Source organism: Helicoverpa zea, chromosome 9 (assembly GCF_022581195.2).
Source record: "Helicoverpa zea isolate HzStark_Cry1AcR chromosome 9, ilHelZeax1.1, whole genome shotgun sequence".
NCBI lineage: Eukaryota > Metazoa > Arthropoda > Insecta > Lepidoptera > Noctuidae > Helicoverpa > Helicoverpa zea.
In genome coordinates, this window is record NC_061460.1 from 8,623,506 (window position 1) to 8,636,217 (window position 12,712).

Consider the following 12,712-nt stretch of genomic DNA (forward strand, 5'->3'; position numbering starts at 1 on the left):
ATCAGGAGTTGTTTTGGATGTGTTCTTACACTGGGGGACCCCACAACACCTATGCCCTTTCGAATTCATATTTAATAACACAAAAAACTTAATTATTGCACGAGCGTTGTTTACTTGCGTCTTGTAATTTCAGTCGTGACGTCACAAGTGACGACATGACACTGACAAGCGTTTTCGCGCCGGATTCAAAGTGGACAGAGAAAAATGCAATTATTTGATAAAAAAACTTCGCATTTTCTTAAAATTAATAATTTTTCATATAAAATAGACGTATACCTACATCATACAAAGGAATTTAAAAATTTGTCATCATGCCTATTATTAAGTTATACCCTGTACTTTAATAATACGTACGAGTATTTGACAGGATAACGATACCGAAGCAAAACTTACAGAACACATACACAACAAAAACATTTGAATACATTAACGGTCAGTAATGCATAACCGATGGCTAAACAACATTTCAAATGCATGGCATGTTACAAATGGCAGACGTCCAAAAACTTTGCATTGAAAAGTGTTACATTAAAAACTCGTTACAAGCAACTTTGACATGCATTCACCGGTGAAGTCACTATTTGCATTGTAAAGTCAGCGACTTTTTGTATATATCTAAATTACAACAAAACAATTTCGACACACTGATTTTATTATTTCAAGACTTCATATAAAAATGTAGGTATCATAATTTTTTTTTTAATTAAAAATTTATGACAAATAAACGTGATTAACACAGCATATTTTACTATTATAAATTACATCAGTAAGAACAAAACATCGCTTAAATATTATCATCACTTCAACAGATTATGTTAAACTTTGAAAAAAAGGGCATAGACAGACACACACAACCACATAAGTACTGAAGCAGATCTAATCATAGATATACATACTATAAATCATACAGACAAACGCTTATCAACTGCATTACCGAACCGGATTGTGATTAATGTTCCAAGTATATCATCGACTGTATTGATCAGTTCCCAAATTATATTCAAACTCGTTCGACGTCAGCATCGTCATCAATTCACGTCAAAACATCGCTTAAATATTATCATCACTTCAACAGATTATGTTAAACTTTGAAAAAAAGGGCATAGACAGACACACACAACCACATAAGTACTGAAGCAGATCTAATCATAGATATACATACTATAAATCATACAGACAAACGCTTATCAACTGCATTACCGAACCGGATTGTGATTAATGTTCCAAGTATATCATCGACTGTATTGATCAGTTCCCAAATTATATTCAAACTCGTTCGACGTCAGCATCGTCATCAATTCACGTCAAAACTCACAGCACCCGAAACTCTCTAACAGGGTTACATTAGTCGAAAACCAGAAATGTTGCCAACATTAATGTACCGAGATTCCCGAAAAAAACAATTCTAGAATTATACGGGAAAGGCCGTTAACCGAATGAATAAAATTTAAAAACTCCCCATTAATATCCGTGAGCTTGGGGTAAACCTAACTCGTCCTCTTTTCTCGAACCTGTTAGGTGAGGCGGTATCGCGAGCTGTGCTGTGTTTATTTGGATTGGAAGAGTTATTCGAGTGAAACGACACCTTACTCACTTTTGTTATCTTTGGATAGTTATAAATTTTACGAAAGTTTCATAGCCTAATCTCTCTCAACTATTTTGGTATTTTTGTGCCTAGCTATACATAATTCCACTTTAGCTATTCCAAGTAAGATACCAAGAATATTGGCTATCTTAGATTGGAAAATATCGTATTATTGTCTAAAGATATCAATTATATCGGTACACACATCTCCGCTCCCGTGTCGCTCGCGGCACCTCCTACGATGGGGCGTCACCTTAATGTTGCACAGAACTGGGTCACCACAATTATACCTCAGACACAGCTTGACACACTTTAATTTATCTAACAAATTAATTCACTTTTACTTCGAAACGTTTAATTAATATTTTAATGTACACTCTATAGTCTTACACAACCATGAAACTCATAATAGGGTATCTGAAGATATTATTTATGTGTCCGGATTTGCATTTCATAATATAAATGTCAGTTTTATGATTTAGATTGCTCGAGGATTTGTGTAGGTCAACGCGGTGCCCTTGTTTTATAGGGTAAAGGGTAATTTTACAAGCAATTAAATGAGAATTTGACAAGACGACGGCCTAATAGACTATTGGGCGGTCTGTTGGTGGAACGCTTAATTAAACTGATGGTGGTTTCACCAATGACATTTCTGTCTTCTCGTATTTGAATTGAAGATCAAATTATATTAAAGGGAAGTTTAATTTAAAGACTGTTAGAATATTGTTATTTGTATATCAATGTTAAATGACCTATCATCATTAGCAAACAATACAACCGAAACAAATGACTGCTTAAATAAATCAGCAATTCAAAATTACATTCTCATTTATACAGTCTAGAGAGACTCGTCTAATGCGTCTAAAAGACGTACGCAAAAGGAAATCATAAAAACAAGTTACCAATCTTTATTAAACGCCGCCCCGGAGACTCCGACTACCTACCATGGTGAACGTTAGCGCTCTAAAAGCATATTTTTCTTCCTTACCCTCTTCTGCCGTTTTATACCTTCATTGTACGTTTATGCGACGTATAAAAGTTCCGTAACGTAAAATATTGCGAACATTACGTACTGGAGTTACACTTACAAATGGATGAGTGATGTCTCTTGTCTTGTTTCGTAATTTTACTGCGGGATTTATACTCCGTACTTTTATTTACATAGCACTCAAGGTTTTTTTATTGTGAGATAAACAACTCTTTTTGTATGATAAGTTATAGTGACATCAAACAGAATATTAGATCAGTGAGCTAATGATCAAATTCATGTCATTTTTAAATAAGAATATCATTTAATATTACAATGCTTGACTGTTTGTCAGTTATACTTTCGCTACGATAAAATATCAGCCAGATGCTACGAGAATCGTAGGCAGGTTATTGACTACAGCATAGCACCTTTCTCGATAAAATATTTCCATGCAATGAACTTTAGAAGGCAGTTCATTTAACTCCACGATACAATGGTGACGCGAGACGATTCATATAACTTCAAATAATTTATTATATTGAATGCAATTCAAAATATTAGATAAATTGCAAATAAATTCATCATTTTATATTTTTCAACCTTTCTGTTTGAGTGAACTCTTAGAAATTGAAAATTTTATATCAAATCGTTTAGAAATTTATTGAGGCCTAAAATTCGATACAATAAAACTGATAGAAAAACACAGGTAACTAAAAACCTTTTTTTATTTGAACACATAGTCTTGAAAGTGACACACAGACAAACATCAACGTAAAATAACCTTCGAATATCAATTATAAAGACATGAAGTCTTACCACGATACCGAAAAGCAGCCTTAAAATAATTATTCCAAACAACAAGAACAAACAAGACCATAGAACGTTTCTTTAAAGTTCTAAAACTAATCATGAGAAGTATCAAGTTTCATCAGTAAAACATAGCATCTAAAGAATTAATGTAAAAGTCATAAAAACGTCGAATAAAGATAAGGGCACATTACTTTAGGATGTCGGTCAAACAATGGCGACCTATCAGATAGGTAGAAAGCAATTAAAACTGACTTAGAACTTTGTCTTTTCAAGTCCACTTTAAATGGTGCTTGTGTATTTGATATTTTTTTGTATTTTTATATGATTACCTGCGGGATAGGCGTGGATATGTCAATATTAAGAGTAAAATCTTCTTTGTTTTTAAAGAGTTACCCTTTAGTAAAGGCCCACCACGAGTGCTTTATATGTTGTAAACAGTTATCATGCTAAGGGCCTACAAAGAAAAGTTTACGAAATTTGGTACAAGTGTAATTTTGGGCTTGCCAACCTTCCAACAGGCGGTGTCCTCGGGTGGTATGAGGCCATTATCATACATGATGAATACATACGTGATCACAAATCACTCCAAAAAAGTCTGACACCGTTTCACCTCATATTTTAAACCAGTTTGTTTACATTTTATATTCGAAACGGTCAGATTAATTTTCGAGTATATTCGTTCTGTGTCAACTCAGCTTTACAATACAAATAAAGTTATTCTCATTGTCTACTTCAACTTTTAACAGAAACCTACATAAAACACGATTGATTACATAGAAATTTCAAATAAATGGATACTATTTCTGTATCTAGACCACCTCGTGAAACCAGGGCGGTAATTTATTATTCTCCCACGGAGATTACTTAGTTATTTTAATTAAGGCCACTATTTCCCAACTGGTCAGGAACTTCAATTACTTCTTAAGTCATTATTCAGGCAGATTATGGTTAGAGAAAGACAGATATAATAGGACTTGATGTTACAAGGATAGCTTAAGACTGGGATACTAATTTAAGGACGCGTTCAGATCAAATGAACAAAGAACTAGAACTTGAAAAAAGTATTATTTTTTAGTAATATAGATTTTTTGAGAAAACAGAGAGAACAATGAAAGAATGCTTCGTTTGATATGGATACAACACAAGAATTCAAAGTAGGTTGCTGTATTGAAAACCTAATAGTCTAAGTTAAAGTTACTCATATTTTTAATATGTTCATAGATATTAGATTTATTTAGATAAAAATACCTTGTTTACATCCATTAATTTTTGCAAACCCAAGTAGTGGTCGAGCCATTTACCACTGAGTTCAAACGATCCTTCGCCCTAAAAGGCCGTACATTCAACTGCCGTCAATCTAAGTCACGGCTTACTTCGTCATTTGCAAAGTTACCGTACAGCTGACCTAAATACGGTACACTTAAGCAAACAAGTTTTGCTATGAACGCCCTTTAAATATTTCTCATAGACAGTGCGAACCTTTTCTCATCTTGTTACAGCTTGCTTTGAAATCATATTTCAATAACAATAGACATAGCTTTATAACTGCGACAAAAACTTATGTGATGTAAAAAATTCACACTAGGTATATCGCACTGAGTTTTTGATTTCCAGTTAGTAGCATCAGAAAACTTCTCTAATTTGATGGTGTTGAAAAAGATTACTGACTTGTTACGATTATTATAACTCCATTCAACCTTTTTAAGAACATAGACATGACCTTGTACTCATCTACATAAGTAAATACATTATTATAATATTTGATTCACCATCAACACGGCCAAGTCGCAAAGTCCCCGTTGACCTACTAACTGTAGGTACACTTAAGCAGACAAGTTTTTCAATAAGAACCTTTTGAACTGTCCGTGATGGGAAAGTTTGTTTGTCAGACCCTTCACATGATGTTACTTGTAATTGGTCTGTTAACGACATTTGACACGTTCACTCTGGAGTAACACGAGTCAATTTAATCTAAGTTAGAAAAACGCACTATTGTGGTAGAAAACTCTAGATTTTTCTGCAAAAAATTCCAACTAAAAATATATTTTTTACATTTGAATTTGTATAGCTTATTGAGCCCAAAGAAACTTGTAGACACGCCAAAAATAAACTGAACAAAATATTACATCATTCAATGAAAATATTACGCCAACACTATAATTTTTATCTATAAAAGTGCGACATTTCTAAGAAAATATTGTTAAATATGAATGGAATACAATTTATAGACGACTTCGAAGCACTTGATTCCAATTTCAAAAGAAAAGTCGCAACTTCTTAAATAAAAAAAAATCTAACAGGAGTCCAAAAATATATTTTTGTACGAAGAAATTCAAAACTTTTGTAGGTATACCCAGAAATTTTAGCTTACAAAATTCAGACAGCGTACATTCGGAAACGGGTCACAACTTTAATATTAACAAGTATACCATAAGTGCAAACATAAAACGGTGTTATTATGTCGTAGGAACAAAAGTCGAAACACTTTCCCTTACCATAAAGTATTAACCTAAATAGCATAAGTATGTGCCCTTCTAGAAAGTTCCAGAGAGTTCGACGAGGCTGCTAGAGTTTCGTCGAGTGGTTCGTCAAACTTGTTAATAACAAGATGTCATGTTGCCGAAGAATTACTTCATAACGTCATGAAAAATTTATTCGGAGCTTAAAATGGAAGGCGTATCGACGTGTCCTTAGCAAAGAGTCTTATAAGCGCTTTCGACCTTATTTTTGGGTAATCTTTTGTTTGATGGCTAATTTTAGATTAGAACGGGAGTTTGTAAACATTTTATCTGGGGATTAGGTGATTTATTTTCATTAATGCTCACTCAAAACAATTAGCCATCAATTTGAAATCAAATAGGTATTGTGGCTGTCCCAACATTGTCCCCCCCCCCCCGTTCTCAGTAAACATTAAATAAACAAGATCAATCTGTCTGTATAAAAATCTATATCCTAAATCAAAATAATCTAAAATTAAATAACGTGGTACTTATGTTTTTTTTGCAATAAAACATTAAAATAATGTTCCCAAAACAGCGCAGTTACAGCAAGTAGATCGCATGTCCGCGCCTATCGGTTGAAGATCGGGCTCTTAATTAAGAAAGTCAGGCGTTCGGATGGTTGCTTACCCCTCGTCTTATCGCGCCACCCTATAATTGGAGTGACGTCAACCAGAATACACTACATTCATTGGAGAATGGTAAAATTTCACCTACTTTTGGAAAAAAGGAAGTCCTCACGAGTTAATGATTTTTGCATACAAAAAGACAGACAATAGTTGAATTTGTGATTGTTGAAGCTATTTCTGGCTTGTTAATGAATTAGACTTTTATTGTAAGTAACTAGTTCTAAAAATAGTTGCAAAAAAAAAGTCAGCAACAAAGTCCATTAGCAGAATGAAAATACAAAAATACCCGACACTGAATTGTCCCAAAACTAAAGAATTAAACAACCAGGACCTCAGAGATATCTAAAGGTCACAGAACATAGGTTTTGCATTTAAGATTTTAATGATCAGGTTTTTGTATAGTTATAGGCACGAATCTTGAGCTCTGACCTTCACCTGCGCATAAGTAATTTATTGGGTCCCTTTTGTGGTATGAAGTAAGGCGCGGGGGCGGGCTAAAGCGGTGATTGGCCCGCAGTGCATCGCGTCATAGCCGTCACTCGGGATTGGTTCATTGCTAATAAATTACTTCTGCGCAGGTGAAGGTCAGAGCTCAAGATTCGTGCCGATAACTATATGTTATTTCGTTTGTTATATAGACTTTGGTTACTGCCTGTATGTCCAAACCATTATACAAACTTCTCCGAACATAAAATGTGACCATCCTTACAGAGATTGAAATAAGTATAATTGGCAAACCGAGACCTGTATAAAAATTACAAGTGTCAGACTACAGTAATAAATTCTAGAAGTTTCAGTGGATTATTCTTAAAGCCCTGACTTCGAGTTACACGGCTTTTATTTCTTTAAGAACTCGAGTAGAACTCAGTTGCTAGACTCTTTAACTAGAAAAGTGCTGTGATCCTAAAGCCGGGGGCTCTTAGTGAAATACTGTAATTTATGGAACATGACTAACAATTTTATTTACTTTGTCATAGTGGAATTGTTTTTCAAAGAATTGTGTGTTTTTGTGTTTGAGTGCCTACTTTGTGTGGGTGTAAATAAGAGAAAAATTATAAATTTAAAAAAACCCCCGACCCAAGAAAAGTACGCAATTAAACCCTATAAAAAGCAAAAAATAACTTTAAACACTACGTAAGTACCAATTAAAGCATGTCAGACTAAACAAAATTTTGTCGTGTCGGGGGACCGCTCTAATTTATTAGCCTAACGTTAGAAGTAATTATATACTACTACATTATATATGCTACTTATAACTTTGTATATAATTGTGTTTAGATACGTGTTTTTTATACGAGTGTTGTAATTAGGTAGGTATCATTTGATTTATGTAAGTATTTTTAAAGGTAAAAAGCGGTCCCCCGACACGTCAAAATTTTGTTTAGTCTGACATGCTTTAGTTGGTACTTACGTAGTGTTTAAAGTTATTTTTTGCTTTTTATAGGGTTTAATTGCGTACTTTTCTTGGGTCGGGGGTTTTTTTAAATTTATAATTTTATTTTATTTCATGCTTTTTGAAGGAGCTCCTTAATTTTTCCTTCCTTCATTTAATTTCTTTTATTTTAAGATGGGGTCGCTATATACGATCACCGCCAAAGGAAGCAGGGCCCCGATTCTCCTAATTTTACTTAAGCGTCATACGATTCACGTTCGACTCGATTCGACTGAGATCCAATCCCGACTCGATTACGATTGAAGCGTATGTGGCATTCCGCTATTTTTTCTTTGAAATAAACGTTTTTATCCTTTTCTGTCATTCAATAATGAATCATTTTGTCTGCAAATGATTTACGATTGCAAAATGATTGTACAGCAAACTACCGTATAGACCAAAATCACCAAAATAGCAGACCAATCGCACACCAATCAAATGTCAATCGAATACGATTGTTCTTTTATTGGTAGCAGAATGCCCGATATGGTTAAAACTGCTATTGCGATCATATTGCGATTCGATTTCTATTCGATTTGACATTATTAACTTAGGAGAATCGGGCCCCTGTTTAACAATCCTCATGACAAACTGGCTCTGGGAGAATTGCACAGATTAAGAATCAATAAAGATTAACTTTTGGTCATTCTAGATTTTCAGCAAAAATATAAATCGGTTTATCCGTTTCATTCCGGCATTCCAGGGTTTCATCCGTCACATCCCATTTCCAGCATCAGGTTCTCGTCAATTAGAATCATGAAGAGAACTAGTCAAGACAAATTCAACGAGCCCAAACTCAATGCGTTTACTAAAAGGCAGTTCAGGGTTAAGTCTCCTATCTTCATGCCCTAACAGCAGACCAGCTCAGCGGTTCCAGAAGACATTAGTGTTTCAAATTTCAGATCCCACATATGCTTGCAAGTAAACTGAGCGTGTAACATTCCTATCACACCTATCAAACGAGCTGATGACCTTGAAGACCTGAACCGATTTCCACCAAACATAGCTAAGAACACTCCCGAATGACATTCCTTTCAAACAAAAAAAACCGCATTACAATCGGATCATCCGTTTGGGAGCTACGATGCCACATACACACACACACACACACACACAGACACGTCAAACTTATAACAACCCGTCGTTTTTGCGTCGGGGGTTAAAAATAGCACTTTGTGTTTTTACATTACCTTATTATATTTATTGCGCGACTTTGAAAAACCTCTAAGAATTATGTAGCTATACTAAAATAATAAATCTGAAGACGTTGTTTGCTTGAACGAACTAATCTCAGGTACTGCTCCTATTTAAAAAAAAAAAAAAAAAAAAAACAATGTTAGGTTTGCGAAGTAGTTTCACGAGCAGCGGGTGAAACAACTGGCGACAGCCAGTTTTATAAGTAGTATCTATGTAAATCAGTCACTTGGAGAGGCCTATGTCCAGCAGTGGACTGCGATAGGCTGATCCCCTGATTAAATCAGTCCCAACATACCTACTTATAGGTACCTTAATTTACTACCCAACAATACTTTAATCCACAACAAAGAACACAGCAGAAATTATCCGTCATCAAAGAACAGGGAATTCAGTCATTTGTCTTGAGAACAAAATTAGGGTACTTGTAAAAACTAATTGGTATACAATGCAAATGGCCGCTTGAGGGGCGCTCAGTCGCGGTCAGACGTCGCGAACTGTTCTCAATGTAAATGAAGCCTGGATGCTGTGAATTTATCTAGATAACATTGAGGAAAAAACGTATCTTTTTAAGTTTAGTAAGATGTCTTAAAATTGTGACTTGAGATTGAAAAGTAGGTAAACATCAAGATGTTTTGTCTCATTCAAAAATATCTCATTAAAGCAGAGCAGCCGGCTAATTAGATTGTGACACTCCCATGTTCTGAGTTAGTTCTACGTACCTATAAAGGAAGGAATTACACACCTGCAATACGAATAGTCGGTCGTATGATCTCTGTCACTTCAAAACAATAGTATAAAAATACCTACCTTGCACTGCATATTTTAAAACCACAGTTCACAATAACAAAACGAAATTAAAGTATTTCTGTCAAAATAAAACCTAATTTGTCTGCGAGTGCAGAACTCCATTAAGCTGCTGCTTACCGATTGTCTTATCGTTTTAAAAGACAATGAACTTTAGCCAGCTGTGAGCATTTGCCGTCAACTGACGTCAGTAAGGGTTGTCACTCATAGACCGCATTTTTTTCTCCCCTCTGCTCTCGGCGTAAATACATGATGAAACTATAACTACTAATATTATAAAGCTGAAGAGTTTGTTTGTTTGCTTGAAGACGCTAATCTCAGGAACTCTCCGATTTGAAAAAATCTTTCACTGTCAGACAGTCTAATTATCGGCTATTTACTTTTATCTGGGTTCGTGCATTAGTTCCCATGGGATGAGGTTGAAACCGCTGGCAGAAGCTAGTACTCAATAAAGTTCACACAAGATACCTCCAATATTACCTAACATAAGACAATTATGTAAATAGCCGCTTATGTATAACCGCTAGCTTAACTCACTTGACCAATTTCAATAAATTAAGGCACATCCAATTGGGCCTAGTCACGCAATATTGGCGAAAGTAGGTTGTCTAGAAAAAGTTTTGCATATAAAGAAGAAAAGCCTAATAATGTTGAACCTTTAGATGGTCGTATTCTCTAATATGACTCCTCAGCACATATTGAAAATAACGCAATTTAAATTCTGAATATGAAAAAGGGAATTCCAGTACCTAAATAACCTTGTTCTTGAGAATGGCATCCCTACATTTCTAAAGTATGGATTACAAAGATTTATAACGAGTTTAGTAACTTAAGTAACTCATAATGATATCGCGATCAATTTAAAGTGTTTTGAAAGCCCCCTAGCGATGCTTTGGGTGGCAAGTAAAATCGATAGAGTAAGCCATGCATAATTCATTGAAGGAAAATAAAATGTATCATCGTCGACAAGCACATATTTTATTTAAACAGCTAATCAATATAAGCCTCTATGTGTTGTAGGTGAGAATAAAATATTTCACTCGAATTTGATAAAAAAAGACATGTTCTTTAGAACATCAATAAATCTATATATGTAACCAAATTTCAATATATTTTTATCGAAAATTATCCGTAACGTTCATGAAAAAAAAACTATCACTAATTTTGCAGCACTGAAAAAATTCAACGACACAATGTTCTCAAACTAAGATAATGAACGGAAAATCTCACGCTACATAACTACATAATAAATTGTGAGCTCGTAACGAAAGTTAATCCTATAAAACCGACGACTATCCGTAGCTAGTAGCATGTGAAAATGTTCATAGTTGCATCGCAAACTTGGCAGCCAATAAACTCTGTTATAGTAAGTGTAAGGGTATAATAGTATAAGGGTCCGCTCAAACAGACCGGCTCGGAGAGCATCGGCGCGCATTTTTCTTTTCACACAGAACGGAATCGGCTCCGATCGGCTGCATGAGCGAGAGCATGCAATTGGAGCCAAACGTCTGCAAGACCGATAAAAAGTACGCAATCGAAGCCGGTCAGCACCTCTTATTTGACACCAAGTGCCTTCGAGCATTCTAAGTGCCAAAAGCAGTGCACATGCAAAAATACTTACTACAAATACTAAGTACTCGATTTTCAACGTGTTAAGAATTTGCTGTCCTCTCCGAGCCGGTCTGTCTGAACAGACTCTAATATAGCATTGTCTAGTGTCGTGGCGGGCGCCTCTCCTACCGAGATTGCTATGAATAATACCACAGTCTACAACGGACAGTTGTCCAGTTTCGTTCCAAAATGGATTGTTATGTCTCCTCACGTAAACTCTTGTTAGAATAGACGTGAATATGTGTGAACCCGTTCGTAAGACGGTACATGTAAAGCGTTTCACGTCTTCAATAATAAAATGCTTCTGTGCAGTAGTTCAGATATATAATGCCTCTGGGTTTTCTCGCTGTTATGTAATTGACTGGTGGTTTATGTCAGTTGTCAATTATGTAAGCTATTAGTGACATGCTGATTGAGAGCCGCGAGGGAGCTGAGCATTCTTGGTTTATAAATATTTGCGTTAATCCAGAAAATGTGCTAGAAATACATTGATATTTGCCAGTGCTACAAGTACGACCTATTTTTATAATAAATCAGTGAAGTTTTTTACTGGCTATTATTGAAATACAAAACTACTTCTGTACCTAATAACTCATTGATTTGAAGAAAGTTTTGGTAATTGGTTTCTAATCGATAGCTTGTAGACGATAAGTTTCAAATATCTTAAAACAGTAACTATTTCATAAGACATAAATAGTACTGATATTTCGAGGAAACACATACGTAGTTGAATTTAGTTCCCAACAACACTTATATAGGTATACCTCTACCAAGAGAAATCCAAGTTAACACGTACTCCCTTTCTCAAACCAACATACCAACATAACTACCTAACTTCGCCTAGTATTTCCCACAGTGCAGGGTTCAATGCGCCACTGAATTCATCACAGCCTGTCAGCCAACACTGGCCGGTATCTCCACCATATTTCGAACATAGAATTATGATACAGTTCTCTATTCGAATTCGAATTATCGAACACTGGATCTAGTTTCGAATCATTGGTTTACGTCATTGCAAGAACAGATAAATAGATTTGTTTATCATTATTGCTCTGTGTTTTTACAATCGAAAAATAAATTAAATAAACATTTTATTCGAAACTAATTTATTTTTAACTTAATTAACGTCATGTTTGTTAGTGGCAATTTCCTTCGAAGCTTTAATTATAATTATCT

At 35.0% G+C, this 12,712-nt stretch overlaps 1 protein-coding gene across 3 annotated transcripts in view; it reads right to left on the reverse strand.

Moving 5' to 3' along the window:
* LOC124633035 (inactive rhomboid protein 1) overlaps positions 1 to 12,712 on the reverse strand; it is a 159,938-nt gene that overhangs the window by 73,994 nt on the left and 73,232 nt on the right. The window lies entirely within an intron of this gene.